General features: G+C 37.2%; 1 pseudogene; it reads right to left on the minus strand.

The window, feature by feature from the left end:
- Positions 1–1,912: 1,912 nt before the first annotated feature.
- On the minus strand, positions 1,913–26,735 carry LOC147381535 (ribonucleoside-diphosphate reductase small chain-like; annotated as a pseudogene).
- Positions 26,736–26,958: the final 223 nt, after the last annotated feature.

Consider the following 26,958-nt stretch of genomic DNA (forward strand, 5'->3'; position numbering starts at 1 on the left):
TAAAATCTACAGCCTCCTTGTCTGTCACTTTCACCTTCTCTTCCGTCTTGTCATCTTTATACAACTTTCCCTTTCCTTTTGCTTTCCTTTTTTCTTCATCGGTCACCTTTCTTGTGGTCTGTTTTGTTTCTTCCCTGATGCTTACCCTTTTTTTTGATAATTTCTAGCATCTCCCTGCCCTTGTCATATGGCCAATGTCAGCCACCATTGCCTTTTTCATGGTCTCAATCCCTGTGGTTGTGGTGATAGTAGTCTCGTAGCTCCAAGACACTGCCTGGTTGGAACTATAGGGGAATGGTTTAGGTAAGTATATAGTCATGGGAGGTGGATCGGGTTTTACATTGAGAATGAGGGGTGGCGGTGATGGTTTTGATGTAGTAGTGGTATGAGGAGTTACGTGAGGAGTGTATGGAATGACTAGCGGTGGGCGTGAAGATAAAATGTATGGTATACGAAAAGGGGTCGAGTTGATCCTTGAGTACATGATGGTATGCAGGGTATAACAAGAAGAGGTCGGGTCGCATTTTGATGGTTCGGTGATCCGTAAGGTATAACTAGAAGTGGTCGGGTAGCAGTATTTTGATGAGTGGGATAGATGGTGAGGTCGGCCAATCTGAGTGGTGTTAGTGAATTTTGAGATGAGTTTGTTGTGTAGTGGTTGATTGTGCTAACCGTTGACGTCCTTGATTTCTTGGTTAAGTGGACCCTGATTTTTGCCCCAATAGGCGCTATTAAATCTGAGGGATTGAAGTTAAGTTCTCCACATACAACATTTACCCTGTGCCCACTTCCTTCCCCATTGTGAGTGGGTAAGGGGTTTTAATTGATGTTCTGTTGTTGGGGCGGGTTAGCAGGTCCATCTAGGATGAGAGCTTTTTTATCGATCAAATTCTGTACTTGATGTTTGAGCTACCAGCATTAGTCTATAGAGTGCCCTGGTGCACCCATGTGAAATTCGCAGAACAAATTGGGGTTGTACCCTGGCCTTTTGACAACTTCAGGATTTGGTGAACGTTTTGCAAGATACTCACCCCTGAGCAAGATTGGGAATAACTTCGATAGTGTCATGGGTAACCTAGTAAATACTCTGTTGGGTCATGCCAGCTGGTTCTACCCCTTATCGTGGTGCCTGCTGTGCAACTGGTGGCGGATTTGCCCTGAATTGGTTTTGAGGTGCAAGATTCCAAGCTGGTGGTACTGGTGCCCATGAAGTTGACGACACTTATGGTCTTGGTGCTGGTGAATGGATGAAGAGGGGTCGGTTTGGCTGTATGTTGTTAACTTGTGGTTCTTTCCTCTTCTTTCCTGTAGGCACTGGCTTTCTTTAAAAAGGGATTCCTGTTGTCGTCCATAGACTGGTGAAATAATAAATCAGACCTGTTCGGATCCCGTCCTCGACCCGATCTGCTATTTGTACTAGATTTTAGAATGTGCCTGTGGTGTGCCCCACCAGATGAGTATAGAAGGCGTGCCCTAGTGTCAAGATAAACGTGGTTTTCATCTTTTGCTCGGTCATTGCAGGCCTTACTTGTGAGGCTGACTCTTGCCCTCTCTGTGCATACTCTTTACCATTTCCAGTTGCTTTCTTGTCATCTTGGCCATGTCGTTCCGATCTAGACCAACATCTATATTGAACCGGTAATTTTGCCAGAACATCTCAACTAAGTCCTGCCGGTTCTTAATGAGTGTGTGGTCCAATCCAGAAAATCATTTGAGTGCCGGCCCCGTTAAACTCCTTTGAAATAACTACACTAACAACCTGTCATCCTCGCCATATTGGCACATAAATCCACAGTATAACTTTAGATGTGACAAAGGACATCTTACTCCGTTATACTTTTCGAACTCCGGACACTTGAACTTGACCGGTAATTGAGCATTTGGGTAGAAATAGAGGTCTTTGAATCGAGCTCTACTCATCGTGTTGAGGCCCTTCATTCTTCTCATCTCTTCCTGCAGAGACTCGATTTACTGAGCCAATTTTTCGTTTGTTGCACTCTTGGCCTCTGTGGTCCTGTACTCACATTCGTCATCAGGAATGACCACAAGGGGTGGTCGATTATGTGGAATATAGAGCATGGGCCCTTGATATTCAGGCACTGCAGGTGGCACGGTGGTTTGTGGTCCCTATGGAGGTTGCTCGGGTAGATCCTGATTTGATCCGAACGCATGTTGCTGTATTGTTTGGGCTTGTATGATGCTGGTGTTGGCTAACATGGCACTTACTATCTTTTCTTGCCTCTCGATTATTTTCAATAATGCTGCGATTTGTGGATCGATGCATGACATTTCGGCATCGTGGGCTGTGCCAGTTCGGAAGAACTCATGGTGACTGTAGATGATCTAAGGAAATATGGAGGTACTTCTGGCTGCTTGTATTTTTTTCGCTTGGCCACCTATGGGTACAGAAGACCAAGCGTTACTATCTTGTTTACAAAAATGAAGATGCATGATGTTTTATTAGGTCAGGTAAAGTTATTTATTATGAGTTTTAACGAAAAAATAATTTCTCAGCGCGGAGCTGGCATCAACACGGAGTTGGTAAAGTATTTTTTTAAAGAATGACATCAGCACGGAGCTGGCATCGACACGGAGTCAGTAAAATGTTTTTGAAAACGGAATTAACTCAGCGCGGAGCTAGCATCGACACGGAGTCGGCACCAACACGGAGTTGGCATCAACATAGAGCTGGCATCCACAAGGAGTCGGAAAAAAATTTTGAAGGCGGAATTATCTCAGCACGGAGCTAGCATCGACACGGAGTCGGCATCAACACGGAGTTGGCATCAGCACGGAGTTGGCATCGACACGGAGTCGGGAAAATATTTTGAAAAGGTAATTTCATCAGCACGGAGCTAGCATCGACATAGAGTCGAGAAAGTATTTTGAAAAAGTAATTTCATCAGCACAGAGTTTGCATTGACACGGAGTCGGCATTGACACAGAGTCGGGAAAATATTTTGAAAAAGTAGTTTCATCAGCACGTAGCTGGCATCGACACGGAGTCGGGAAAACATTTTGGAAAAGTAATTTCATCAGCACGAGGTTGGCATCGACACGGAGTCGGGAAAATATTTTGAAAAAGTAATTTCATCAGCACGAAGCTGGCATCGACACGGAGTCGGAAAACATTTTGAAAAAATAATTTCATCAGCACGGAGCTGGCATCGACACGGAGTCGGAAAAATATTTTGAAAAAGTAATTTCATCAGCACGAAGCTGGCATCGACACGGAGTCGGAAAACATTTTGAAAAAATAATTTCATCAGCACGGGGCTGGCATCGACACGGAGTCGAAAAAATATTTTGAAAAAGTAATTTCTAAGATAAATCGAGTTGGCATAACCCATGTTTTTATTAACCTCCAATTCAATTCTATGAAATCAACACCGGTAGGGCCGATCTCCAAGGAAGAGGCGGTGCACAATGGCATTCTTAAATCACCTTATTCCCTGAATAGACGTAGTCTATCCCCCTCGTATCAACAGGGTAAGATCTTTCTAGGCATCGACTTTGATCAAAGACTGCAATTGGTGCTTTTTGAAATCCCTTTTTTTTAATGCATTTGAGTCGATTGATCGGTTGTTGTTTTTGTTAGATCGTGGATTTGGTTTGAAATTGGATATGGATCCGGTTTGTAGTGGATCTGGGTCATGGGCCCAGTTGGAATGGATCTGGGTCGTAGACCCAGTTGTAGTGGATCTGGATGGTGGACCCAGATGAAATGGATCTGGGTCATGGACCTAGTTTGAATTGGATATAGATAGTGGACCTAGTTGGATTGGATTTGGGTCGTAGACCCAATTGAAAATGGGTCTGGGTCATGGACCCCGTTAGATTGGATCTGGGTCGTAGACCCAGTTGAAAATGGATTTTGGTCGTAAACCCAGTTGGATTGGATTTGGGTCGTGAACCTTGTTGTAAATGGATCTAGGTCGTGGACTCAGTTGGATTGGATCTGGGTCATAAACCTGGTTGAAAATGGATCTGGGTAGTGGACCCAATTGGATTGGATCTGGGTCGTAAACCTAGTTTAAAATGGATCTGAGTCGTGGATCCGATTGAAAATGGATCTGGGTCGTGGACTCAGTTGGATTGGATCTGGGTCGTGAACCCAGTTGAAAATGGATCTGGGTCGTGGACCTAGTTGAAAATGGATTTGAGTCGTGGACCCGATTGAAAATGGATCTGGGTCGTGGACTCAGTTGGATTGGATCTGGGTCGTGAACCCAGTTGAAAATGGATCTGGGTTGTGGACCCAATTGGAAATGGATCTGGGTTGTGGACCTAGTTGGATTGGATCTGGGTCGTGAACCCAGCTGAAAATGGATCTGGGTCGTGGACCTAGTTGAAATGGACATGGATCTGGGTCATGGACCCAGTTGAAATGGACATGGGCCTGGTTCGTGGACTCAGTTTGAAATGAATCTGGGTCGTGGATCCAGTTCTAAATGGATACGAGTGGGGACCTGGTTCACATAATCGTTTTGATTTGGGAAAATCCGCTAGTTCTTTCCCCCCCTTTTTTTCCTATTTTGTTTTGTTTTATTTTTATTTATTTATTATTATTATTATTTTTTTGGAAAACATTGATTAACAAAAATCTATTTTACTTAATTTGTCCAAAACTTGGGATTTTTCTAAGGATGCCATTGATGTTTGCTCAATAGTAAGTGGGGCCTCTTCAAAAATGGATTGTCGAGTTCATTCTGGTCCGCGTCAATGGCACGGATGTAATCATCCATCTTCTATCTGTGTTTTGGGTACGGATGAGACCTTCACTGTTTCAGCCGTGCTCAAAATACGGGTAAAGTATTCCCTGTTGCAACCGTGCTCCCAACACAGATGAAGTATTTACTGCTTCAACCGTGCTCCCAACACAGATGGGGCACATTTTTGCCTATCCGTGTCATGGACACGGACCAGAAAGAAATCCAGTTTCTGGAAATTCACAAAACTGTTTCTTTGGTCCCCTGTTTTGCTTCCCTTCTTCACTGTTTTTTTCCTTTTATTTTGTTTTTTGAACATGAATGGGATGCATTCCTCCCCTATTACCTAAGGGGAGATGGGAGGAAAACAAAAGTAAATCCTATGATCTACGTGTACCTTTTTGGGCTTACAACTTAGGCTTCGAAGCGCGAATACATCAAGCACATACAACGTGGCTTTGGGGGTCGATGTAACATTAAAAACTTGTGTCCTAGCTCATCTAGCCGGGCACATGCATGAGTTTAATAGGTGGCTTCATGGCTACCTGATCTTCAAACCTCGATGCATACCGACGTACACATGTCGTTTGTTGGTGATCGGGTTTGATGTGTTCATTCCCGACACTTGAAATAACGATCTCAAGCCGTGAAACTACTAAGCATCAAGGCTAAGTATATTGAGGGTGGGGTGGCTTGGAAGTGAGGCTATGCTCGCAAGTGCACACGTGCATTCTTATTTATTATTTTTTCATCGACCCCCTTACAAATATCATGAACAAGAATGTAAGTAAATATTACATTGAGGACATAGAAATGAAAACTTAAATGGAAAAACACACAAACAACATTAGTAAAACAAAAATTTGTTTTTTTTTCTTCGTTGTGTTTTTCAAATGATCAAGTTGTCACGAGGGATGAGCCAAAATCCCCAGTGGAGTCGCCAACTGTAGATACGTGGATTTCGTCATTACAACGGCCACACCTACTATGGTTTGGAGTCGCCACCATTCATGTTGTAAGTGGGTGTGAATGGTCACCCGATGTACATTTTCCAAAAAATGATATTTTTAGTTTATAGTGACTCGCGATGGATAAGGAACTAATTGAACCTAGGGATCGGGTTAAGCGGCTCGGTTAGAGAAAAGCGAAGGTGTTAGGCACCCTTTTCTCCTCGCCAAGTGGTGGTAACCTCAAAGAACTCGGTCATTTGATAATAAAAAATTGGAAAAAGAGAGTGCCACGTGTCGTGCATTTGTACCTTAGATAGGGGTTTGCTTTTGGCTCGATCATAGGATCATCTCATTGATGGAGATGATCTTTATAGATCCTTAGCCTTGATGACCACACATCCTAAAAATAATATGAAGAGAAGAGGGGGATAATAGGGGAGGAAGGAAGAGAGAATAGAGAGAGAGGGGGGGTATTTGTTGCACCTACCTTGTATCCTTGATCTTCTTTTCTTCTTCTTCTTCTTAAATTCTTTTGAGTCCTTAGTGAGTTAAGAAAATACAACTCTTGTATGATTAAGGAGTAAAGAAGAGATGATGAGAGAGATGAGTGTAGTATGTGATTTTTTTGTGTGAGACTTGGGGAGGATTAGTGAGAGAGAATTGGTAAGATTTTTCTTAATGATAGTGGGTAACCCTTTTTGGGAAGAAGAGGGGGGTATTTATAGATGTTGGGAGGGTATTTGGGGGTATAATGGGGTGAAGAGTTAGGATAATAAAAAATGACATGGGTTTTAGAAAGGAAGGATATGAAATTTGGAGTGTAAGTGGGGGTAGTTGTGTAATGAATGAAAATGAGTGAGGTTTTGATCCAAATGGTTTGGATCCTACCCAAATCCATTTGGATAGAGTGTTTGGTAGGGTGAGATGAGTGATGGTTGATGTGGGGAATGGGGGTGTAAGGGAGTTGTTTGGATAATGAGTGTTATGTTGGTTGAAGAGGTGAGGTGTGTAGATTTAGGAGAATGGGTTATTTTTTGGGAGGATTAAGAGGATGTGACATGTGGCAAATGTGATGAGAGAGTGAGGTGATGAGATTGGTTGATTGGTTGATGGGGGTTGTTTGATTAGAAAGAAGGGTATGGGTTAGTTGGTTGATGAGGAGGGAAGTATGGGTTGAGGTGATTTTGTTGGAGTGTTTTAAGGAAAGTGATGGGTAGAGATATGGGTTGTGATGTGGTTGGTTGATGGTGTTAGAGAATGATGAAAGGTTAGGGTGTGTAGGGTATGGGTTGTGATGTGGGTGATTGATGATGTTAGAGAATGGGGATAGGTTAAGTTAGGGTAGGGTATGGGTTCAAAAAAAAATTCTTCTATTTATTTACCTACGGATTTCCTTGAGATACATGTTTACAAATCTAGGGCGTTATAGATTTAAGCTAGTAAATTTATAATATTTGAAAAAATATATTTCAAATTATAAATATATGATAATCGAAGTTCAAACAAAAATTTGTATGTGCCTTGATAAGCATATAAATAATCCATCAAAAAATATACTTTTTATATAAGTCGTTTCAACAAAATCCGAGGATATCATTAGATTCGTATAAAAAAATTATCCAAAATAGATTATAAATTTGCATAAATTAGAGTCTCGTGAATTAAATTATTAACAAAAGAAAAAATTACATAAATTATCATCACAACCCTAGTATCATATAAATACCAAACTTGAGATAGAAAATCATATTTATCTTTTTTCTCCATCTTTCTTATCCAACGAAGAATACCCAAATTCTATATCTTTAAGCAACAATTCAAACACCTTAGAATGAGAACCAAGAGTTTGTGAAGAGAAAAAGTTTTGCTTTTTCAAGATTTTCACTCTAAGTCAAAGAGTTTGTGTTGGGACGAAGAGTAAAATTAGGGTTTCGAGCAAGGAATTTTTTTAAAAGTCATTTTAACAAAATCGCATTGTAGAAGGCACAAAATAGTTATGAAATCTTCCCTTCTACCTTTTAGTTACTAGTTTTTTAAGAAACGTAGATTTATTAAAGGTATTTTATTTGGATTTCTTACTTAGGGTTGATTCACTTTTAAATCATGCATGTTTAGGTGCTTTATTCTAAGGATTTACTTCTATTCAATTTTTGAAAAGCAATCTTGTAATTGTCATCCCACTCAAACCGAATATTTTTCTAAGTTAGGCTCATCAACGGTGCTGCAAGAGTGGAGAATCCCTTAATAAATATTCTATAATAACCTGTCATCCCATAGAAACTTATGATATATGTCCCTATCCTTGGTTGTTTTCAAGATAACACGGCTTCAACTTTGGAAGGGTATACTGCTATCCCTTTACGAAACACTACGCGCCCTAAGAATTTTACCTTTTGAAGCTAGAACTCACACTTACTGAACTTGGCGTATAGCTTGTGCTCTCGTAAAATCTATATTGTGATCCTAAGGTGTCTCTTGTGATCCTTTCTCAACTTAGAATAGATCAAGATGTCATCTATGAATACGATGATAAATCTATCGAGGTGCTCCCAAAATATCCGGTGCATAAGATCCATAAATGTTGTTGGTGCATTCGTCTGACCAAAAGAAATCATTAGATACTCGAAGTGTCCTAACCTGGTCCGAATGCTATTTTCGGAATATTCGCTTTTTGAATTCTCAACTGGTGGTACCCAGATAGCAAATCAATCTTAAGAGAAATATTAGGCACCATATAATTGATCAAACATGTCATAGATGTGCGAAAAGGAGTACTTATTTTTTATGGTCACTTGATTCAACTTCCGGTAGTTAATGCATAATCGGAGTGACTCATCCTTCTTCTTGACAAACAAAATCAATACTCCCTAAGGTGAGGAACTCGATCGAATAAACCCCAAGCTCGTAAGCTCATCAATTTGCACTTTCAACTCTTGCGTTTCTACCGGGGCCATTCGGTGTGATGTAATAAAAATAGGCCCTATGCTTGGTACCAAGTCAATCAAGAATTCTATTTCGCGACACGGCGGCAAACCCGGTAATTCTTCTGAAAAAATATCCCCAAATTCCCTGAATACTTCTACCATGTCTATAGACGTCTTTATCTCTGACGCTCTTAGATTTCCAACTGCTTGTATGGAGAGTTGTCTCTTCTATCCTTGGATCCTTGAACTTTGACCCTCGGATACCCCAATTTCCTAAGAATAGCTGATCTCGTGAATCAATTGACATGGGCGTGCTTTCATATTAACCAATCCATCCCTAAGTAATGTCGAAGTTGCAACAGTATTGTAACATGAGATCAATAATCATTTCCTAGTCCTCTATCCTAATTACACAGTTTCAACATAATTTCTAAGTTATTTGACGGTCTCCCAATGATGTAGATAATTTTATTACTCGACCCATGTCAAAAATTCTTAAGTCAAGCAATCATACATTCTTAATAGAAACATATAATGTAGAGGAACCAGTATTGAACAAAACTCAAATTTAATATTATAGATTAAAATTGTACCTTCCAACACTTCGTCTAAAACATGTACCTCCTCCTAGGTCAGATGATATGCCCTACCTTGGGGTCTAGGAATAACCCATGTTTGTGATCGTAATAGAGGGCACTCTCTATTGAAATGACCCTATTGTCCGCATGTGAAACATGCTGACGGTACCGCCTATATGGGTCTCGGTGGAGTGGATGATCGATAGATTGGAGCCTATGATCTCTGAATCTACCCTGTTGGTCCTATTGGCCTCGATGGCTACATTGGAGCCCCAACTACTTTATAGCTCGGCGGTGAAGGAACTATGTACTGTGAATTTGTTGACCTAGAGGCACTCGACCTCGAATACACAGACCTTTTGTTTAGATCTAATCTGGGAGGAAAATAAGTCTAGGGTCTACTAGTCTATCCCTTTGAAGTTTATAACTTCATTTCCTTTCATTCAACTCTTTAAGTTCGACTCACCGTGTCTCGGTAACTGGTGGTCTCAATCACCAACATCCTGGCCCTTAGATAAGGTTGTAATCTCCTGAAAAATTTGTAGACTTTTTACAGATTTGTTGGATGAGCTCAGATGCGTATCGCAACAATCGGGTGAAATTCAACTCATAGTCGATAACCGATAGGTTACCCTACACCAATCTCGTAAACTCTTGGTGCTTGATCTCTAAAACTGTCTTAAATATGAATCTATCGAGAAACATCCTCTCGAAGTCCACCCACTCAAACGATCCATCACCTATTACGTTTTTCTCAGAACACTACCAATGACTAGCATCCATGTTTAACTGAAATGTTACCACCATCACCCATTGATCTCTCGGGTACTGCATGGCGTTCAAAGTCTCACAGGTTTTTAAAACCCATATCTTGACCTCAGTCAGATAAGAAAAACCCCCAAATTTTGATGGACGTAATCGTTGAAAATTTTGTAACCACATCCTTGGATTTGCCTGGCATTGGGGTTGGGGAACTCTCTCGTCCCTCAAAGGCACAACATGTGGACATGGTCCCAATGGTGGAATAGGATTTGACCTCTATAAAGAAGCATGACACTCCCTCAATTCAGCCATTTCTCCGGCTAACTTGGTCTAGACTCGATCATCTCCTCCCTAAACTTGCCCTGATACTTAGCCATCTGTCCCATAAATGTCATCAATTGTGCTATTGAATTGGGGATCCGATTCGAAGCTTGTCCCATCTCAACTACTATTCGACCTCTGCCTCATCCACTCATCTCGTCTCTATTTATCAACAATAAATCACTTATCAATATAAGGCCAATAATCGTTATTATTGAATGACCTCTGACTTTATCATAGGCTTTGAAAGTGCCCTCGATCTGCGGGGTGCGCGGATCCGCTTTTGACCTTTGAGGTTTGGGAGTCGCCACCTAGTTATTACGGTCTACGAACCGATCATTGACTCTAAAAACAAAGACAACTAATCTACGAAAGAAAATACGGGTTCGGGGATCATGTTACGGGGTTGGAAAGTGTTAGGCACCAACCCCGCCCGGCAAACGCAGATTTCTACTTATTCCTAAATAAACTACATTGCTAAAAGACCTAAGTAATAAAGAAAAAATTAAAAAATTTATACCTTTCCGAAGACAACATTCTAGTTCCCTCAGATCTGACAGAGTAATTCCTTGTACAGTACTCCTCGCTTCATTCTGTCTTCGGATCTAATTTCTGATCTCTGAGGTGGGGTATCTCTTTCTTAGATCTGGATTCTTCGAATTTTTATGGATTTCTAGGTGCTTTTGAAGGGTTTTTAGGTGTTTTTCGAGCTAAAATTGAAGTATGGGTGTTAGGTAAGGAGTTGGGGCTTCAAAATTAGGATTTATGGGAAGCTAGGAAAGCTTTTTGACCTACTTCCCTTATGATTTATTATTTGATACGAAAATAGGGTGTGAGGACCCCTATTTATAGATTTTTTTAATTGTTTAGATAGAATTAGTGTTTAATTATAATTCTTTTAGTTAGAGTTATATTTTAATTAGAATTATTTTAGGTAGAGTTATATTTTAGTTAGAATTGTTTTAGGTAGAGTTATATTTTAATTAGAATTCTATTAAATAGAGTTATTATTTAATTAGGATTGTTAAATAGAATTATTATTTAATTAGAACTCTATTAGGATTTTGACTTTTGGTCTTATTTGATTGACTTTAAGATTTTGACTTTAGTCTTACTTGATTGACTTTAATTTTGACTCTAGTCTTACTTCATTGACTTTAAGATCTTGACTTTAGTCTTACTTGATTGACTTTAATTTTTTGGAGAACCCCCCTTTATTATATCTTTAATTCTTTGGACCTCCAAATGGAGGGTCCTTGAATAAATATCTTGGCAACCATCAATAATTTTGCCTGAGAGCCTAATTGATCGATTTTTTTGTTTCAAAATTTTAAATTAATTTTATTAATGTTTCACTTTAATTATTTAATGTTTTATTTATTAATTTTGAAAATTTTAATTATAAAAATTGTAAAATTACCGTTTTACCCTCTAAGAGGACTTTTTGTGTTTGAAATCGATTTTTGATGTTTTAGGATGTTTTAGAATTGATTTTTCGTAAGGAATTCAATGGAAATATTGGTTTGTGTCATTTATGAATTTTTTTGTGTGGAATGATCATAAACTTTGTGAGGGGAATTTTTATAATTTTGTCGAATTCTATGAAAATTGGTGAAATGATTTATTTGGTTTCAATTTGTTGTTTTATGAGTTTGAATGGATTTTCTTAAGCGTAACGTAAGCTCTAGGGATGATTTAAGGTGGTATTTTGATAATTTGATCATTTCTTAGTGATTTTTATCGTGAAGCTTCTTTTTGTCTACAAGATGATGATTTCTATGTTTCTGGGGTCATTTTTTTCCTAGCGTAGCGTGGTTTCTACAGTTTTGTCAATTCGAGATACCTCATCTGGATTTTTGAAACATATCTGGTAACAAAATAAAGCATTGGAATAAACATCCATCATTGGAAACTGTTGCGATCGGGTTGACAAGTTGATTTATCAGGGGAATGCAAAAATGGGGTGTCTACAGATGACCCTCTTTGGCAGAGGGTTGAAGCAAACTAGATAGCAACTTTATTTTGGTAGATAGTGCGATATCCGAATGCCAAAGCTAGTGACAGTTCATTTTGCAGCCTGATTTAGCAATTCATTGGGATGTTTAGATCTTTGAGCATAAAACTCTCCCCGAACTAAAAGGTTGTCAGGTTATCGAACGAGAACTCTCACTGACAGTGTCAGATGCTTGAATTTTAGAAAATTCTCCTTGATTAATGTAACAACTGTGCAAGTGTGTGCACTTAAGATCTGAGATAAATTTCAAAGAGTTTAAGTTGGAACTGAGTAAAACCTGAGCACAAAGTGAATATAAATTGAGCATAAACTGAACATAATTTGAGCATAATCTAAGCATAAACTGAGCATAATCTAAACATAGACTGAGCATAAACTGAACATAACTGGGTATAATCTGAGCATAATTTGAACAAAAACTGAGCATAATTCCGAGAAAATCCTCGGCGGTAACTAAGCATAATTCCGAGAAACCCTTAGCGATAACTGAGCATAATTCCGAGAAACCCTCGACGGTAACTGAGCATAATTCTGAGAAAACCCTCGATAGTAACTGAGCATAATTTCGAGAAAGCCCTCGACAACATCTGAGCATAGTTCCGAGAAAGCCCTCGGCGGCAACTGAGCATAATTCTGAGAAAGCCCTCGACGGCATCTAAGCATAGTTCTGAGAATACCCTCGATGGCATCTAAGCATAATTCCGAGATAGCCCCCGACGGCATCTGAGCATAGTTCTGAGAAAGCCCTCGACGGCATCTGAGCATAATTCCGAGAAAGCCCTCGACGGCATCTGAGCATAGTTTCGAGAAAACCCTTGGCGGCATCTTAGTATAATTTCGAGAAAACCCTCGGCGGTAACTGAGCATAATTCCGAGAAAGCCCTTGGTGGCATCTGAGCATAGTTCCTAGAAAACCCTTGGCGGTACCTGAGCATAGTTCCGAGAAAGCCCTCAGCGGCATCTGAGCATAATATCGAGAAAGCCCTCGGCTGTATTTGAGCATAGTTTTGAGAAAACCCTCGGCGGTATCTGGCTGAGTAAAACTGAGAATGAAGGAATAAATCTGGGAAAAATGAATGCCCTATCTCCTATGCGAGATCCAAAATGCGTTTGTTTGAACCTAAAGGTTTTATCCAAAAGTTTTATGAATTTAAAACTTGAGTTTTTATTTGTTTTGAACCTCAAGGGTTTTTCGAAAAACTGTTATCAAGAGGGTAACCTTAAGTTTGGGGTTCCTATTATCTTTTAGGATTAACATTACTCAAAAAGAAAATGCCCCTAGTTTGATAACAAACATGACATTGGTGATAATTGAATACATTATGCAAAAAAATACCCCTAGTATAAAGGGGAAACTACATATTTAAAGGAAAAAGAAAATGCCCCATTGTATGAAGGTTTGAAATATTTGATTACCACAAGTGCAATAAAGATTCAACTTTTAATTTTGATTAATTTTATAGAAGATTTTGAGTCAGGCTCAAGAAAACAAAATATTTCCTTTTGAGACTCATCATAGAATTCACCCTTATCTCCCTTGGTTCACTTGGAGAAGTAAAAAATTTCAGATCGATTGTAGACAAGATACTTGTGGCTTCCGAGTCTGTACCTGATTTAAGCTAAGTATTAAACTTGATTATTCGGACTTCTGATGTTTCAGCACGGACCACTCTTAGTTTTTAACTCCGCAGGGATCTTTTTCTATTTTTTCTTTGTTGCTCTAACCTTTGCTTAGATCGCCTTTTCAGGTTTTCAATCTAACAAGCTTTCTTTTTTTCTTTGCTTTGATTGTTGCCAAAGTTGTCCTTTCGGATTTTCAACCTTGCGAGTTTGCCTTAATTTTTGCCTAAGTTGCCCTTTTCAGGTTTTCAACCTAGCAGGCTTAGGAGGACTTTTATGGGTAGGCTTAGGATTGGGCATAAAAAAGAAAGGAATTTTGAGGCTCAAAAACCTAAATGCCCCTTGTGTGACATTTTCTTTTAAATTGTTTTCTTTTTCCTCGAATTTTCTTTCCCATTTTGGATGATATTTCTTTTTCTTTTGAATTTTTTTTAGATTTATTTTGATGTGTGGGGAAATAGATTTTTTTTATTTTCATGTGGTCGAGCCTGAAGTAACTTCTCAGGTTGCCTACGTATCCCAGAATTTTGGGATTAGATCAAAACGTAGTTCGAATCTTCCCTCTCCTAGGTTAGGTGATCGGGCTGAGAAAGAAAAAGGCATAATTTTTCTTTTTGAAAAGGTTGCAAAGGGGTTGAGAAAGGATATATTGAATTGAGTAATAGGAGAATTGATTCGACCAAAGATGGCCTCCTTAAATGTAGTACCGTTTGATTTGGTCAAGGTTGGTTGGTTCTAGTAATCCAATTCCATCATGATCTTGAAGCCTGATAACTTTTCTAGACAATATTTTCTTAATGAATTAATCTCTCCAATTGGGTTCAGATTTCTTCCCATAATCAAGGAGGAGTGCTTAATTTTCTCTGAAGTCTGGTGATTAAATCCTTGATGAATTTTAACCTTTTTGTCAAGCGTGCGAACCATTCTTTTTTGATAAGTTTACACATAGTACAAAACTTCTAGGTTATTTTTCTTCAATCAAGTTTAGCTCTTCGCACCCAATGATGAGCCTAGTCTGTTTCTAGTAATTGACTTTTCATCAAGACCTTGAGATATGAAAATTTTCTTTTAACTGGTAGGATCGTTTCTGTACCCCTGTAGTGCGAATGGTAACTTCTCTAACTAATCCTAGTGTGATTGACGTATTGTCTTGATGATTGTTTTGAGATTTTTTATTGGCTTCTTCAACTGCTCCATTGGTCTGAGGACGGTAAGGAGATGATTTGTGGTGTGAGATTTTGAACTTTGAACACTGTATAATAACTTCGGCTTTGAAGTGCGATCCATTATCAAAAATCAATTCCACTTCAACCGCTCCATAGTCTAATGAAGGTAAGGGAATGATTTGTGAGATCGGATCTTAAACTTTGAAGATAGGGTGATGATTTTGGCTTTGAAGTATAACCCACTATCAGATACTAATTCCAAAGTACCTTGAATTGACTTATGACATTTGCTTTGATGAACTTTGCAACTTGAGATACAGTGAGGACAACATCGATATGTTTAGTAATATCTTCTTTGATCTCATTGGTATTTCCATTCTATCGAACGAATACGTATTCACCCAAGCTTACATCCTAATATATCCTCATAGGACCACGTGAACTAGTCTTTTGAAATTTCTGAGTAAATTCATTATCCCCTCGTGTTCCTCTAGGGATATGATGGTTTCTATTTGAATCTCTTTAGGAATTATTTTCTGTTTCGAGGTCAAAGACCTTTACTTTCTCGATTAAAGGTTGAGCTCGACTCTTATCTCTTGTTCAGTAAAGAAATCTATCAGATTATTAGTTAATTCGTTAATGTGCTCGAGGTATTCAAAAATTTTCTTTATCCAATCAATTTCAGATGGGATGACAAACACCTCTGTAAACTCAATAAACTAACTTGACTTAACATGAACAGAGTAAACTCAATCTAAAGAAGACATGACTTTGTTGAAAAAAAGGGATTCGAGCTAACCCAAATGACTCATGAAAACTCAATACAAGTATCTACACGAGTTTGATTAGGATTGAGAACTAAGATATTGCTTACAACTAGTAGGATTGAAGCACTATGATCTTTGGGGAACAACTGGGCGATGTTGAGAAATTTTGAGGTCATTTCTGACTGTTGACTTGATATTGACGTTTGTTCTAACTGACCGGATTTATAACCCTTGTAGACGATGGACGATTGAGCTTTGGTACAATGATAACCCTGAAACCTCATTGAAGGTGAATTTAATAAATTCCAGTATTACCCCCTTGATAACATTATAAATGAACCTTGAAAATTCATGCAATGATTATTCAGAAGGAAAATAATTCTATTGCATTCTTGAAAATTATTGACAAATAATGTTTTTATTGAATAAAACTTTCACAAATCTGATTATTTTTTTACAAGTCATTTTCTTTTTAGAAAAATATATTTTAGTAATTTTTCAATGTCCATGCAAAAAAGAAAATTTCTAAGGTTCATGCAAAAATATATCTTTTGTAAATCATTTTTCCTTCCTTCTCTTTTCTTTTGGAAAATATTTTTCTACTTTTAAAATGGGTCGAAACCCGAATTTAGAAAAGAATTTGACTTCCATTTTGATCTAAATGGCTCGGCCCATTATGATTGTTGGATCGAGATGGACTGGGTCATTATGAATTATTGCAAGAAATGAATTCTTTAGTGGGTCGATGCACCCATTTTAATTTCCAAAAGCAAAATTTTTTATTCTTAAGGACAATCATACATTCTGATCTCATACATCATTCAGATACATTCATCAATCACAATGTCTTATTCAAATAACAACCCGGGAACACCCATGAGAAGTTCGAGTCGTGACCTACAGGGGAGGTTTCTAGACTCTAAGCTTACTACGTGCCATGCATTTTTATCTGGCCACCCTTGCCCAAGTACACCTATATACCTCTCGAGCGTACTCAATTAGATGGTACGTGGTGACTTGGTTTGATATACCGTATAGGTGATAATCCAAAACTTCAACTTACTTCTCTGAAGCTAAAATTAGTCAGTTTAATCCCCAGATCAGAGGTAGTGCGTGATGCTTGAGTAAAGGCACTCTTAAATCACCTCTTTTCTAGAACAGACATAGTCTATCCTCCTATTATCATAGTACATCTGAGCAGGATCTTGCTTAGGCACTGGTTTTAATCAAGAAGTGCAATTGATGTACTTGGATCATCTTTGATATACCTATGGGTACGGGTCAAGAGTTGTAGTTTTCATAAATGGTTTGGCGTCCCACAAGGGGACCGACCACGTACTAGTACCACGTTGGCAATCAGGACATGTGACTGGAGTTGTGGTTTTCATGAATGACGTCGCATCTCCGAAGAGACCGGGCCACACACTAGTGCCATGTTGGTTATAAGGGACATGCAAGAGTGCAAAGCGATAAACGTGCTACTGGTGTGTGCAAAACAGGGTGGGGTGCGCCTGAGGCATTTTTCAAATAAATGGGCCTATGGGCTAGATCAGATCATTAATAAACCACAATCATAGTGAATACAATCATCAAAAGATTATCAAGATCAAAGTCATGGCATGCAAATCAGGAGGAATTAAAATCAACCAATCAATTAATTAAAACCAATCAATCAATATGTTAAGAGTTAAGGATCCATCAATCAAGATATCAAAAGGGTGTCATCATATTAATCAGGTATCAAAAGGGAAATCATGCACCCTAATCTAACACATAACCTATTCAAACATGGACTCATCGAGTTAACTCATTCAATCCTCATATACCATGGAAACAATATCATCATAACATATCAAGGGAATGTATAAGAACAAGTAACAAATTGCATGAAATCAATAAATTCAAATGAGTTGACTCGACTCATTTTGCTCAAAATTGAGTATCATGGCAACACATTATGGTAAAATCACACAAAGAGAATTAAAATAAATAGCACACAACTAGCTTCTCACGAGATGTAAGATGGGTTCAACTGAGTTGACTCACCTAAAAATAAACACCTCCATGGTTGATTTTCGAAATCCAACTTTTTTTTTTAATAGTCTAATTAAAGATCACTTTGGATGATCCTAAACAAGTCGAGATTTTAATGAATATTGAATCGAGGATAAAATGATATTTGTAGGGATAAGGAGTGATGAACCTCTTTTTTTCTTTTTTTAAAAACTAATTGATTTTTTTTAAATGTTAAAAGAAAAAAAAAAATTGCTAACATGAAAAGAACAAAAAGGATTACATTTTTTTTTTTTGTAAAAGAAAAATTTTATTTTAGTAAACCAAACAAAAGATTTTTTTTAAAGTAATAAAAATGGGTGCTGCTATGCTCTTAGTATTAGCAAAATAAGTTTTTTTATTTTTTATTTATTTATTTATAATATGTATGTTGTTGACAGTAACACACATCTCAAGAACATTTTTTTTAACACATTCAAAAGAAAAAAAAAACAAATTTTCAAACAAATAAAAAATTTTCTTTATGTATATTGCTGCCAGCACTCAACTCACACGTCCACACATCACTCACTCTCTTTATTTCTACTGCGTCAGCAACGATTCTTTTGACTTGCTCCTTACTCAGTTTCTACTTCAACAAGCTTTAAAGCAAACACGCAATGTAAACCTTCATCTAGTGAGATTAACTTTTTTGAAAAAGTCAAACCCAACATCAACCCGCGTTTCTCTAACCAAAATACCACGCAAAAACTACTAGAGAGAAAATAAAAAAATAAAAAAAAAAAAATAAAATGCTCGATTGCATGAAACAATAATCCATTTAAGTGCCCACTCAGCTTTTTTGGCGACACAAGGGACAGTCTCGATTGCATGAAACAAACAATTCTTCTCTATAGAATCCTTGATGTAAGATTCAAACGAGAGACTGTACCTCTCAGAATGGATGTTTTCGATGGTGATTTGAAACCCGTAGAAAGCACAAGCCTCAGTGATTTGGACTTCTTTTATGAATCGGCCTACGAGGTTTTCAAGAATGATTTTGTCTGAAGCAGCGAAGAATGCGAGAACATGAGTGATGAAGTGTTTCTCATCGGGGGTTAAAGCTTGTAATAGAAAGGGGGATGAGAGGTTAAAAATAGGGGAGAGGTATTTGTGATGGGGAGATTAGAGAAAGGAGAGTGGCTTGGTTTTAGATCTGTGAGCGACCACGTCCTCTCTTTGCGATCTTGAAGACCTTACAGATAATTCTTATAATGATTCTCGATAAAATGCTTAGTAGTCGCAAATTTCTGTCGAGTAACAGGTAAATAAACTAAAATTTCAGATCTCAAGATTGAAGCCTCTGGTCTGAATTCTCCACCACCATTACAATCTTCTTTTAATTTCAAAGTTTCTAGTTTATCTCAACATCCGAATAAGATTTGGGGGTTTTACATAGGAGGAATCGGTACCTAGTTTCGATCAGAATAAAGAGATCGATGAGATCAATCTCAGATTTGCAGGAGCTCGAGAAGATATAGAGATGGATGAATAAGGTGAGAAGAGAGAGAGAGAGAGAGAGAGAGATAGAGAAACGTCTCTCTCTGCTTCTGTTTTTAGTCCTCTTCTTTGTGGAGAAGAAGATAGAAAACAACAGAAATAGATTTCTACTAACGGCACACCAAAAAAAAACTTTTTTTTTATAATTTTTTCTGATTTTTTTTCTTGGAATTCTCTCCTCATCACTAACAACATTAAAAAATGCACTTTGTTTGTTTCTTAATGCATCACTCACAAATAATTTATTTTCACAATTCACTGCCTATGCCCAGTAACGTGTCAAAAAAAATCATCCAAAAATATTTTTTTTCTTTTTTTGTAAAAAAAAAATCATAACTCTCATCCCAACCACCATCATTCCATCCTCAATTCATATGTCAATTTGAATATTTCATTATTTAGGATCATTCTAAATGACCTTCGATTGAACTAAAAAGAAAAAATTATATGCCAAATCCAAAATATCCAAAATTGAACCAAAAGGTACCAATAAAGGATAATACTAACCCGAAAATAATCAAAATAATAAAAATGGGTCATTCCTCATGTCATTAACCTTTGATATCCTACATTATTTAGGGTCATTATGAGTGACCCCAAATTGAACCATAACAGAGATGTGCCAAACAAAAATATTCAACATCCCAATCAATAATCAACAACAGAGCCAAAAGAATGATAAAAATCAAATAATAAAAAAATAAATAAAATAAAATAAAATAAAATAAAAAACTAGGTCCTACTAGCAATGCTTCCCATACTTGGGGTTTTTCAAGTTTGATCCTCAATAATCCCTAGTGGAGTCGTCACTGAAAGCGCCCTCGATCCGCGGGGTGCGCGGATCCGCTTTTGACCTTTGAAGTTTGGGAGTCGCCACCTAGTTATTACGGTCTACGAACCGATCATTGACTCTAAAAATAAAGACAACTAATCTACGAAAGAAAATATGGGTCCGGGGATTATGTTGCGGGGTTGGAAGGTATTAGGCACCAACCTCGCCTGGCAAACGCCGGTCTCTACTTATTCCCAAATAAACTACATTGCTAAAAGACCTAAGTAATAAAGAAAAATTTTAAAAATTTATACCTTTCCGAAGACAACGTTCTCGTTCCCTCAGATCTGACAGAGTAACTCCTTGTATAGTACTCCTCGCTTCGTTCTGTGTCCGGATCTGATTTCTGATCTCCAAGACGAGGTATCTCTTTCTTAGATCTGAATTCTTCAGATTTATTTATAGATTTCTGGGTATTTTTAAAGGGCTTTTAGGTGTTTTTCGAGATAAAATCGAAGTATGGGTGTTAGGTAAGGAGTTGGGACTTCAAAATTAGGGTTTATGGGAAATTAGGGAAGTTTTTTGACCTACTTCTCTTAGGGTTTATTATTTGATACGAAAATAGGGTGTGAGGGCCCCTATTTATAGATTTTTTTAAGTGTTTGTTTAGATAGAATTAGTGTTTAATTATAATTCTTTTAGTTAGAGTTATATTTTAATTAGAATTATTTTAGGTAGAGTTATATTTTAGTTAGAATTATTTTAGGTAGAGTTATATTTTAATTAGAATTCTATTAAATAGAGTTATTATTTAATTAGGATTGTTAAATAGAATTATTATTTAATTAGAACTCTATTAGGATTTTGACTTTTAGTCTTATTTGATTGACTTTAAGATTTTGACTTTAGTCTTACTTGATTGACTTTAATATCTTGACTTTAGTCTTACTTGATTGACTTTAATTTTGACTCTAGTCTTACTTGATTGACTTTAAAATCTTAACTTTAGTCTTACTTGATTGACTTTAATTTTTTGGAGAACCCCCCTTTATTATATCTTTAATTCTTTGGACCCCCAAATGGAGGGGTCCTTGAATAAATATCTTGGCAACCATCAACAATTTTGCCTGAGAGCCTAATTGATCGATTTTTTTGGTTCAAAATTTTAAATTAATTTTATTAATGTTTCACTTTAATTATTTAATGTTTTATTTATTAATTTCAAAATTTTTAATTATAAAAATTATAAAATTACCGTTTTATCCTCGAAGAGGACTTTTTGTGTTTTAAGTCGATTTTTGATGTTCTAGGATGTTTTAGAATCGAATTTTCGTAAGGAATTTAATGAAAATATTGGTTTGTGTCATTTATGAAATTTTTTGTGTGGAATGGTCGTGAACTTTATGAGGGGTATTTTCATAATTTTGTCGAATTTTATGAAAATTGGCGAAATGATTTATTTGATTTCAATTTGTTATTTTATGTGTTTGGATGGATTTTCTTAAGCGTAACGTAGGCTCTAGGGATGTTTTAAGGTTAGGAGTATTTTGGTAATTTGATCATTTTTTAATGATTTTTATCATGAAACTTCTTTTTGTCTGCAAGATGATGATTTCTATGTTTCTAGGGTCATTTTTTTCCTAGCGTAGCGTGATTTTTACAGTTTTGTCAGTTCGAGATACCTCATCCGGATTTTTGAAACTGGTAATAACATAAAGCATTGGAATAAACATCCATCATTGAAAACCGTTGCGATCGGGTTGACGAGTTGATTAATCAGGTGAATGTAAAAATGGGGTGTCTACAGGCTTAGTAATGGAATGACCTATGATTTTATCATGGGCATAGTAGACTCTAAGGAATTTTAGATACATAAGAGCTCATAATCCAAATACGGAATTACTAATGAGCTCTAATACAACTCTGTGGCATCCCGAGAACACTAACACAAATTCTCATGTCAGATCTAGAGGTACTAGGTGTAGACATCCCATTTTGGCATTCGCATGATTAATCAACTTGTCAACCCGATTGCGACGATTTCTAATGATAGATGAATATTCAAATATTTTTATTTGTTACTAAATGTGTTTCCAAAGTTCGGATGAAATATTTCAACCAAACAAAACTTTAGAAACAATGCTACACTAGAAAAATATGACCCAAAATATAGAAATCATTATTTTCAAACAAAAAGAAATTTTATGAGAAAAATCACTAAAAAATGACTAAATTATCAAAATACCCATGACATTAAAACATCCCTAGAGCCTATATTACGTTTAGGAAAATCCTTTCGAACATATATGAATTGCCTCGACCCGCGGTCGTCCGCTAAATAACAAATAGGGGTTCGATTACGTATCTCAGAGATTTTTTAAAGAATCAGGAGTCGCCACCTAGTTTAGGTCTAGGAACCAAAATTAACTCCAAATATATATGAGTCGGTCCGCGGATCAGAAAGATGGGTAAGGGGTCAGGTTACGGGTTTCGGAAGGTGTTAGGCACTGAACCCGCTTAATCAAGATGATCAGACTCTATTGCGATCCAATAGGGTGTTGTTAGGACCTGAAGTAGTTTTATGAGAAGAAGACTAAGAGTGGCTGGGCGATACAGGGAAGAGCAAGAAAAAGAAGAAGGAGATGAAGCTGAGATGGGGGTGAGAAGAAGAAGTGATGGAATGAAGGTGGGGGCTGGTTTAGGCTGTTAAAGTGGATTTTCGGGGCTGTTGTAGGGGCTGCTCAATGAAGGTTGGAATGGCTGTGGGTTGAAGAACAGAGGAGAAGAGGGACGTGGGTAGTTATGGAGAGATGGGAGAAGAAGTGGGGAAGAAAGAGGGAGTGAGGATTGAGGACATTGGAAAGGGGAGAAGAAGAGGAGTTGAAGACGTAGCTACTGTGTTGGTGAAGAGAATAGTTGGAGAAGAAGAAGAGGAACACGTGGGGAAGAAGAAGAAACGTGGGTTAGTTCTTTTTTTTATTTTTTATTTTTTATTTATTTATTTTTATTAATTTTTATTTTTCTTTTAATAGAATGAGGGAGGAATCCCACGCTACTCGTACTACGGTAGCCTATTGTCGCTGAATTCTAATTGGTTGATTTGATTTGAATTTCGAAATTGTCGACAGTTTGATTTGTTTTAATTTGAATTTGCATTTGGTTTGATTTTAATTTGATTTTAAATTTTGATTATTCGATTAAAATTTAATTTTGATTTTAATATTGGTTGGTGGTCGATTTGATTTCATTTTGATTAGTTGATCGATTCGATTAAAATTTTTTTTTTTAAAACTTGATTTGATTTTGATTTGAATTTTAATTGCGATTGAATTTTGTCGATATTTTAATTTGATATTTAAGTTTGATGTTTAAATTTTGATTTTGATTTTGTATTTTAATTGAAATTTAATTTGATTTTAAATTGTTGTTACATTTGAATTTTAATTTGATTTTGATTAAATTTTAGTTTAATTTTCAATTTGAATCTTATTTTGATTTTTGATTTAAATTTGATTTGAATTTTAAATTGGTTTCTTGGTTGGATTTTTGTTTGATTTTCGATTTGAATTTTATTTTCTTAGGGATTAGGGTCTCTATGTTAGAGTTGGATATTGAGGGGTATTTTGGTCTTTTTGGTGATTTTTACAGATTTTTCTTGAACTTCTCTGTTTTCATTGATTTGGGTCTCGTTAGATTCGAAATCACATTCTAAGTGCAATGGAGGTACTTTCAAGATTTTTTGGAGGTCTAAAATTTATGAAGGGTATTTTCATCATTTTTGTGATTTTTACAGATTTTTAGGGATTTCTTTGTTTTCATCAATTTGGGTACTGTTAGACTCGATCCCACTCTGAGTGCAATGGAGGTACTTTCAAGATTTTTCGAAGGTCTAAAATTTATGAGGGTATTTTTGTCATTTTTGTGATTTTTTAGATTTTCAACATGAGGTTTCTTTCGATCACCGTGTGAATATTTATAAGTTCCAAAATTATATTTTCCTAGTGTAGCGAAGTCTCTAAGCGTATGTGCTTGCTAAATCGGATGTAAGGTGTAGCGATCCTAAGCGTGCGCAAATTTCTATGTCGATTTGTGACGAGTAAGAGGGATGAAAAGACTAGAAACAGAAGGGATCAAGCAGTACTCACAAGCCTTCGAGTTCTTTTATATTCATCATTAGGAATCCATCAAAATTGGGTGTCGGATTAGGGAGATGCAATAATGGGATGTCTACAGATGCCCTTCTTTGGCAGAGGGTGGAAGTAAACTAAATGCCCAATCTATTGTCGTAGATAGTGCGACATCCGAATGCCAAAGCTAGTGACTGTCCATTTTGCTGCCTGATTCGACAATTTGTCAAAATGTCCAGATCTTTAAGGATAACCTCTCATTGGAAAAATGTTAGATCCTTGAATTTTGAAAAATTCTCCTTGACTAATGCAAATGCAATATGAGTGCACGTGTGTGCCATTGTGTAGTGATGATTTTGAAAATGTGCACCTCCATTTTGCACATTCATTCTAAGAGGATAGCAAACTGTGTAAGGTCAACATAAAATCCGTGCAACATATTTTTTTAGAAAATCAGATAAAACTGAGTAAAATCTGAGCATAAACTATGCAGGTCTGAGTAAAGTCCGAGACGAATCTCAGCGAGTCTGAGCAAAATCCAAGAAAGAATCTTGGCAGGTTTGAGCAAAATTTGAATAGGTCTGAGTAAAATTCGAGATGAATCTCGATGGGTCTGAGCAAGTCTGAGTAAAATTCTAGATGAATCTCGGTGGGTCTGAACAAAATCTGAGAAAGAATCTCGACAGGTCTGAGTAAAATTTGAGCATGTCTGAGTAAAGTCCGAGACAAATCTCAGCAGGTCTGAGAAAAATCTGAGAAGACCCTCGGCGGTGTCTGAGCAAAATCTGAGTAAGTCTGAGAATAATTCGAGACGAATCTCGACAGGTCTAAGTAAAATCTGAGTAAGTTTGAGAATAATCCAAGACGAATTTCGACGGGTCTGAGCAAAATTTGAGACGAATCTCAGTGGGTCTGAGAAAAATCTATATTTTTTATTTTTTGAACTGGTCGGGCCTGAAGTAACTTCTCAGGTTGCCTACGTACCCCAGAATTTTGGGATCAGACCAAAACGTAGTTCGAACATTTCCTTCCCCTGGGTTAGTTGATCGGGCTAAAAAAGAAAAAAGGCTTTATTATTTTATTTTTTTATTTATTTTTAAGATGGCTGCAAGGGGCTGAGAAAGGAGATATTTAACTGGGTGACAGGAAAATTGGTTTGACCAAAGATGACCTCCTCAAATGTAATACCGCTTGATCTGGTCAAGGTTTGTCGGTTCTGGTAATTCGATGCCATCGTGATCTTGGAGTTTAACAGCTTTCCCAGGCAGTACCTCTTTGATAATGAAGGGACTTCCCCAATTGGGCTTGAATTTACCTCTAGGATCGAAGATGGGTGCTCCATTTTCTTTGAGCACTAGGTCCCCAACTTGTAAGTCACAAACTTTAACCCTTTTATCAAATGCCCGAGTGACTCTTCTCTGATAAGCTTGCACATGGTACAGAGCTCTAAGTCATTTTTCATCGATTAAATTCAACTCTTCGTACCAGTGACAAACCCAGTTTACTTCTGATAACTGACTCTCCATTAGAATCCTGAGGGACGAGATTTCTATTTCAATTGGTAAGACAGCTTCCATTCCGTACACTAGTAAATAAGGAGTGGCTCCGGTGGAAGATTGTATCGAGGTACGGTATGCCCAGAGCATAAATGATAACTTTTCAGAATAATTCTTATGCGATTGACACATCTTCCTAATGATTGTCTTGAGATTCTTATTGGCTCCTTCAACTGCTCCGTTAGTCTAGGGACGGTAGGGTGATGATTTGTGGTGTCAAATCTTGAACTTTGAACATAGGAAAATAAATTCAACTTTGAAATGTGACCCGTTATCAGAAATCAATTCAGAAGGTACTCCATATCGACTGATAATATGTGTTTGGACGAACTTGGCAACTTTGGATGCAGTGAGAACAACATATGAAGTGGTCTCCACCCATTTTGTAAAATAATCAATGGCCACAAGAATGTACTCATGTCCATTCGATGCTTTAGGTGTGATTTTGCCAATTATGTCGATACCCTAGATAGAAAATGGTCATGGCGAAGTCAAACCAACTAACTGAGATGGAGGTACATGTATGAGGTTAGCATGTACTTGGCATTTATGGCAGGTCTTGACCAGGTGATGACAGTCTGTTTCCATTGTTGGCCAATAATATCCCTGTCTCATGATTCGTTTGACTAACATCTTCCCACTCATATGTGGTCTACAGTCTCCAGAATGCAACTCTTCCATTAACCGTTTAGCTTGATTTTCGTCAACACATGACAAATGAATTCCATTATAAGACTTTTTATATAAGTTTCCTGCGCATATGATGAACTAGGATGCGAGACTCTGTAGGATTTGTCATTATTTCCTTGACGTTTCAACTAGGAACTCTTGTTTTTCTAATACTTTCTGGACATCAGTGTACCATGGCTTTCCATTAGGGAGTCGAGTAACGATGTCAACCTGATGGCAATATGCATGTTTATCTTTGATTTCGACTGTGATAGGCCTTAGTTCCATGCCTGAAGGCAAATGGATCATCGAAGAAAGAGTAGCCAGAGCATCAGCGAATCTTTTTTTTTTCCCTTGACAGATGTTGAAACAAGATGGCTTTGAACTTCCTTACTAAATTTAGCAGATACTTGTGATAGGATTTCAGTTTTACATCCTTAGTTTTCCATTCTTCCAATGATTTATGTATAA

The sequence above is a fragment of the Akebia trifoliata genome, unplaced genomic scaffold (assembly GCF_017979445.1).
Source record: "Akebia trifoliata isolate Shusen 1 unplaced genomic scaffold, ASM1797944v1 Contig00369, whole genome shotgun sequence".
Classification (NCBI taxonomy): domain Eukaryota; kingdom Viridiplantae; phylum Streptophyta; class Magnoliopsida; order Ranunculales; family Lardizabalaceae; genus Akebia; species Akebia trifoliata.